Source organism: Macrotis lagotis, chromosome 1 (genome assembly GCF_037893015.1).
Source record: "Macrotis lagotis isolate mMagLag1 chromosome 1, bilby.v1.9.chrom.fasta, whole genome shotgun sequence".
In the NCBI taxonomy this organism is placed as follows: domain Eukaryota; kingdom Metazoa; phylum Chordata; class Mammalia; order Peramelemorphia; family Peramelidae; genus Macrotis; species Macrotis lagotis.
Window position 1 is genome coordinate 783093184 of NC_133658.1, and position 6833 is coordinate 783100016.

Below are 6833 nucleotides of genomic sequence, written 5' to 3' on the forward strand. Positions count from 1 at the left end.
GTGTGATATAGTTACCTGAAATGTAATCTTGGACTTTATTGTTGCTGGTCTGTTGTTTGATCATGTCCAACTTTGTGACCCTCTAGATCATAGTATACCAATACTATCCATTGAATTTTCTTGACAAAGATACTGGAGTGGTGTGTGGCTTCCTTTTCCAGTAAATTAAGACAAGCAGGTTAAATGACTTGCTCAGGATCACACAGCTAGTAAGTGTCTAAGCTTGAATTTGAATTCAGATCTTTATATCCAGAACCAGCACTCAATCTACTATATTGCCTAGCTTCTTCCTAGGGCTTCATTAGAAATGATATGCTTGTGATTTATCTGACAGTTCTCTGTACTTGTCAGACCTCATCTCAAGTTTTGTATTTAATTGAATGACTAGAAAAAGGCAGCCAAGATGATGGAAGCCTCTCTTAAATAAGGATCATTTGAAGGATCTGGGATTGGAGAAATGAAAATTTAGGGAGTATGGGATAGCTTAGAATTTGAAGTTTTCATGGGGAAGAGGAATAAGACTTAATTCTTTTTGGACCCAGATGGCAGAACCAGGAGAAATGAGTAGAAATTACAGAGACAAGCAGAAGCTTGATTTTTATTTGCTCATGATAGTTCCTGTCATTATGCTTTACTCATTGGGCAGTTAGGTGGTTCAGTGGATAGAGCACAGGCCTTGGATTCAGGAAGACGAGAGTTTGGATCTGGCCTCAGACATTTGACTCTTAACTAGCTGTGTGACCTTGGGCAAGTCACTTAACCCTGATTGCCTCACATCCAGGGCCATCTCCAGTTGTCTTGATTCATATCTGGCCACTGGACTCAGGTGGTGCTGGAGAAGAAAGTGAGACTGGTGACTTAGCACAGCACCCCCCCACTCAAATCCAATGACTCTCTACCAGAGATGTGATTAACTAATGGAAGTAAAATTAGCAGGACTCCTTTAGGAGGACTACACTATAAGAGTTCTGCTCACCTCCAAACCGATAATTTTAACTGACTTTAATCAGTCTGGCTCTTTAGTTACAGCTGTATTGTTTTTTCTTCTCTCCTCCCCCTTATCTTGATGTTCTCATCAGTTTAGCTTGTAGGTGTTTGTTCTTTGCTTAATCTCACTACTTCTTTAACTTAACTCCCTTACTTGCTAAATAACTGAATTAATTTGTAATTTTTTAATTAAATTTTATGAATTTTTTGAAATAAAATTTATGCCTTTTATGATTTCCTCACTTAAAAGAAGCAAAAAGTTGTTTCTAGGCTCTCCTACCCTAGCCAACCTCTGGAACCCTATTGCATAGTGATTTTATTTTCTTTTACTATGGTAATGAGTTTGGATAAAATATCTCAAAGCTCCTTGAAAAAAAGTATAATTATAATTTAAGGATGTCTTTTTGGTTTGGTTTTCTTGTTTATGTTTTTTAGCCCTGCCTATGATTTTGACAATGTGGCTATAGATGGTTAATTTCTTCCTATCCTATAATCATAGAGAGTTGGCTTGGGGCAAATGAGAAAATTAAGCAATTTGCTCATGTTGACACACAGCTATGTCTCCTCAAAGGCAGGATTTAAATCTAAGTTTTGTTTTGTTTTGTTTTGTTTGATTTGGAGGATATCCCTCTTGTTGCTCAGTTGTTTGTCATGTCCAATTCTTTGTGACCCAATTTGGGATTTTCTTGGCAGAGATCATGGTGTAGTTTGCCATTTACTTCTCCAGCTCATTTGATAGATGAGGAAACAGGCAAACAGGATTAAGTGACGTGCCTAGGGTCACAAAACTAGTATCTGAGTCTGGCTTTGAACTCTATTCTTCCTGACTGCAGATCTGCTGCTGTAGCCACTATACCACCCAGCTACCCTATCTCGCTTGATATTTGAATAAAGTAAAATTCTGACCTCTGTGTGTGCACCTCCTTTCCTTGTGCATTAGTATGCATGCTGAAGAAAGATGTTAGAGTTTGTGAGAGAAGACTCAGAACAAATGGGGGAAAAAACTTCATGAGAAAGAAAAAAAAATTTAAAAAGTGAAAGTAGTATGTTTTGTTCTGCATTCAGACTCCATAGTTCTTTCTCTGGATGTAGATAGTATTTTCCATCAACAAATCTTTTAGAATTGTCTTTGCTTATTGAGCTTAACTCAGTTCTGCCCTACAGTGATCAAACACAGTTCTGAAAGACTTGTCATGGAAAATGCCATCCACATCCAGAGAAAGAACCTTGGTTATTTTTTTCTCTTTTGTTCTGAGTCTTATTTCACAACATGACTAATATGGAAATATGTTAAACATGATTGTTCATATATACCCTTTATCAGATTACTCATTGTCATAGGAAGGGGAGATGGAAGGGAGAGAGGCAGAAAAATGTGGAACTCAAATTCTTAAAAAAAATCAATGTTGAAAACTATCTTTATATGTAATTGGAAAAATTAAATTATTTTTTAAAAAGAGCTAAGTCTGTTATAGTTGATCATCACACAATGTTGGTATTAAAGTGTTCAGTGTTCTTTTTTTGTTCACTTCACTCAGAATCAGTTCATTTTTTCCAAGTTTTTCCGAAATCTATATACTTAACATTTTCTTGTAAAGCAGTGATATTCCATTATATGCTGCTACAAATATTCTTGTACATGTGGATCTTTTTCCATTTTTTGTGATCTCTTTGTGATATAGACCTAGTAGTAGTATTCTTAGCTTACTTTTTAAAATTATTTCACATAATTCTTTCACATCACATAACTCTTTAACATATACTAAATTCCAACTAAACTAGCCTTTTTTTTTTTTGGCTATTCCCTGAACTCATGCTGTTCCCTACTCTTAGTCCTGTTTCTTTGCACAGCCTGTCTCCAGTATTTGATACACATTCCCTGGGGTTAAAATGACTAAACATAATTCTAAAGGAAACATGATGAAACTGGTTAGAGATTTGATGAACTCCCCATGCTAACTAGGACATTTTTGATATGGTCTATACTGGAATTTGATTATACACAATTGCAACAGAGATCTTTTTCTTGCTTTTTCAATGGGGGAGGGAAGAAGAAGAGTGGAAGCGAGGGAAAATGAATCTTGATATTTATTAAGATAGTCATTTTTATTACCCTGACAAATGTCCATGAGGGCAGGGCAGAAGTTTGATTTTCATTTGTCTATAGTTCCTGCCAATATGCTTTACTCAGAGGACAGTTAGGTGGTGCAGTGGCTATGACACTGGCCTTGGATTCAGGAAGACGAGAGTTTGGATCTGGCCTCAGACATTTGACTCTTAACTAGCTGTGTGACTTTGGGCAAGTCACTTAACCCTGATTGCCTCGCATCCAGGGCCATCTCATCTCCAGTTGTCCTGATTCATATCTGGTCACTGGACTCAGATGACGCTGCAGGAGAAAGTGAGGCTCGTTACTTAGTACAGTAACCCCTCAAACTCAATTCATGTCATGGCATCACCTCCCTGATATCATGGTCTTCTTTGAAAATGGACAAGCATTATTTACTCATAGTGAGCTTAATTAATGCTTATTGAATTGAACAGAAAAATTGACTCTGTTTACCAGAGATGTGATATCTAATGGAAAGGACATCTAGGTGGTGCAGTGGATAGAGCACTTGTCTTGGATTCAGGAGGACAGGAGTTTGAATCCGGCCTCAGACACTTGCCACTTACTAGCTGGGTGGACACTTTGGACAAGTCACTTGACCCTGATGACTCCACATCCAGGGCCATCTCCGGTTGTCCTGATTTATATCTAGCTACTGGACCCAGTTGGCTCTGGAGGAGAAAGCGAGGCTGGTGACCTAGCACAGCACCCCCTTGCTCGAATCCAATTCATGTGCTTGTCATGGCATCACCTTCCTAATGTCATGGTCTTTGAAAATAGAGGACAAAATAGTATGATTATCTAATGGAATTAGAATTAGTAGGACTTTTGCTTACTGGTTGAATGTTAGGAAGGAGAAAGAAAAGTCAGAATTGCAGGTTCTAATCAGGGACATGGTGAATGGTGGTGTCACTGAAAAGGAGCAAATTTTGTAGGCAAGAAAATAAATTTGGTTTTGTGAGGTTAAACTTGAGAGGATGGTAAAATATCCTCATGGAGTTGTTCCTTAGACAATTAGAGATGTGGTCTAGAACACACAAAAGAAATTAGTATTAGAGATAAAGATTGTGAAGTCATCTACATAGAGGTGAGTTGAATCCAGGTAGGTGAATTATATTGCTTAGGGACAGAGTTTATGGAGAAGCAGAAGACCAAGTCAAAGGCAGAAATTTATGGAGAAATCCCACAATATTTGATCAAGGACCTGGTAAAAGAAGAGAATGAAAAGCAGGAATGAACACTATTTAGGAGGTGTAGAAGAATAAATAGTTAAGGAAGAAAAGGTCATCTAAATCTGTCTAAGGTCAATTTAAGTAAAGTGGCTTCTGTGTGGTTTGTTTTAGGATTATTGAGGGCCTAAGATTAGGCAGTTAACAAGGAGCCAATGAAGAAGGAAGAATTAAAGATGCATGGGGGTGAGAGAAGTCAAGATGGCAGAATAACAGAGAGGATAATCTGCTCCCCAGCCAAGCCTCCACAAAAATCAAGAAAAGGTGCTATATTAATTCTGATTGCAAATTCAAGGAAAAGGCACAATGAGACTTTTTTTTTCCCTGCCTTAAGTTAACTTAGGGAGATAGAGGAGAGGTTGGACAAGCAGTACTGGGGACTGAGTCTCAAATTTTTCATATGGAACAATCCAATTCCCAGGGAGTAGGAACGGATGAGATTCAGAACCAAGATAGGAAGAGGTTGCATGGTATCCCTGAACTAGGGGCCTGTGCACATGCCAACTGGAAGCTCTGTCTTCTACCTCTCTGTTCTGGGACACAGATCCAATGTGGACTGAGGGCACCGGCATCTAGGATTGGTAGAAGGGGAGAGGTCACAAGGGTTGTGTTGACCGGGTGCTAACTTGAAGTTGAGAAGCAGACAGTAGCAGTGTTTTTCTAAACCCAGGAACAGAACAAGAATTCATTTCTAGCTTCAAGTCCAGACTGAGGCCTGCAGGTAGAAAAATCAATTAGGAATCCTAATTCTTCCCAATGGGCTAATAAGGGCAGAATACTGCAGCAGTCTATTAAAATGTCCAAATATGGATCAGGAATTTACAAAACTCAGACCAGAAAGACAACATATTTTACTCCACACCACCCAAACATATCACTTTGGGAGCATTGAAAGTTTTTAAGTCCCCAACCTGAGATGTAAATATAGGTGAGAGATGCATAAGGACAAATGTTCAGACCAGACCTTAACCCCACCCCCTGACCAAAATCAAGACTAAGAACAAGCAAATGAAATAGAATCCGTCCAAAAAGGTGATGAGGTAGAAGAAATGACTCTTGTAGAAAACTACAAGCAAAGCCCCAAAAGCTCAACTTGGACATAAAGTCAACTAGAATTCCTGGAAGAGTTAAAGCAAGAAATTTTAAAATGGGGGAAAGTGATTTTAAAATCCAAGTGAGAACAATAGAGAAAATTAAGAAAAGAAATAAGAACTATGAAAGACCTGAATAAGAAAACTGCTCAAACAACAAACTCCCTGAAAATTAAGAATGAACCAAATAGCCAATGATTCTATGAGACAACAAGAATGTTAAAGAAACTGGAAAAAAAATTTTATGTTTCTCATAGAAAAAAACCCCAAAATCTAGAAAACAAATCAAAAACAAAATAAATTAGCATAATTGGGCAACCTGAAAGTCATGACCAAAAGAAACACTGGACAAAATTATTTCAAGATCTCTTAGAATCAGACAGTGAAATGAAAATAGAATTCATCAGTTACCTCCTGAAAGAAAGGTCAAAATGAAAATTAGCAATATTATAGCCTTTATCAGAAGAGTTCAAATTAATGGAGGTTAAATATTGCAGACAACTAGATGGAAAGAATTCAAGCCACAAAGATGCACAGTCAGGATCACACACATAGTAATCATCACCTTGCAGGAGTAAAAAGCTTGGAAAATAATATTCCAGAAGGCAAAAGAGCTAGGCTTACCATCAAGAATAATTTATCCAGCAAAACTGAAGATAATATATTGCAGGAGTATGAGAGTTATGGGGGGAATGAACCCTCAATGAAATGAAGAACTTAACATTTCAGATAAAAAGATCAGAACCTAATACAAAATCAGACATACAGATACAGGAGTTGAGAAGCATAAGGTTAAAAAGAATATTCATAAGGGGTTAAACATAGTTAAACTGTTTACATTCTTATATGGAAAATTAATACATGCATCCCCTTAAAAATCTATCAACATCAGGCATAAAGGAAGTCTAATTAGAAGGCCTGGAATTGGGGGCAGCTAGGTGGCACAGTGGATAGAGCACTGGCCCTGAAGTCAGGAGGACCTGAGTTCAAAATACACCCAAGACACTTAAGAATTACCTAGCTGTGTGACCTCAGGCAAGTCACTTAATCCCATTGCCTTGCAAAAACCAAAAAAAAAAAAAGCCCTGGGATTGGTTCTATTATGTTTTTTTTTCCAGACAATAAAATATCTTTTTTTCTAAATTAAAGGGAATAGTCCTTAAACTTTGTTCAAACTCCACCATTCTTTATCTGGATACATGGTTCTATTATGTTTTGATGATCATAAAAGAAAGATGGGAAGGAGGGAAAGATCACACTGGGAGTGAGAGAGGAAAGAAGAAGAATAATAGAGGAAATTATCTCATGGGAATGGGGAAAAATGGGATACACTTGAACCTTACTAATCCAAACTTATCAACAAAGGAAAGAATACACAAACACAAAAACTTAACAGGGAGATGAGGGAAAGTGAGA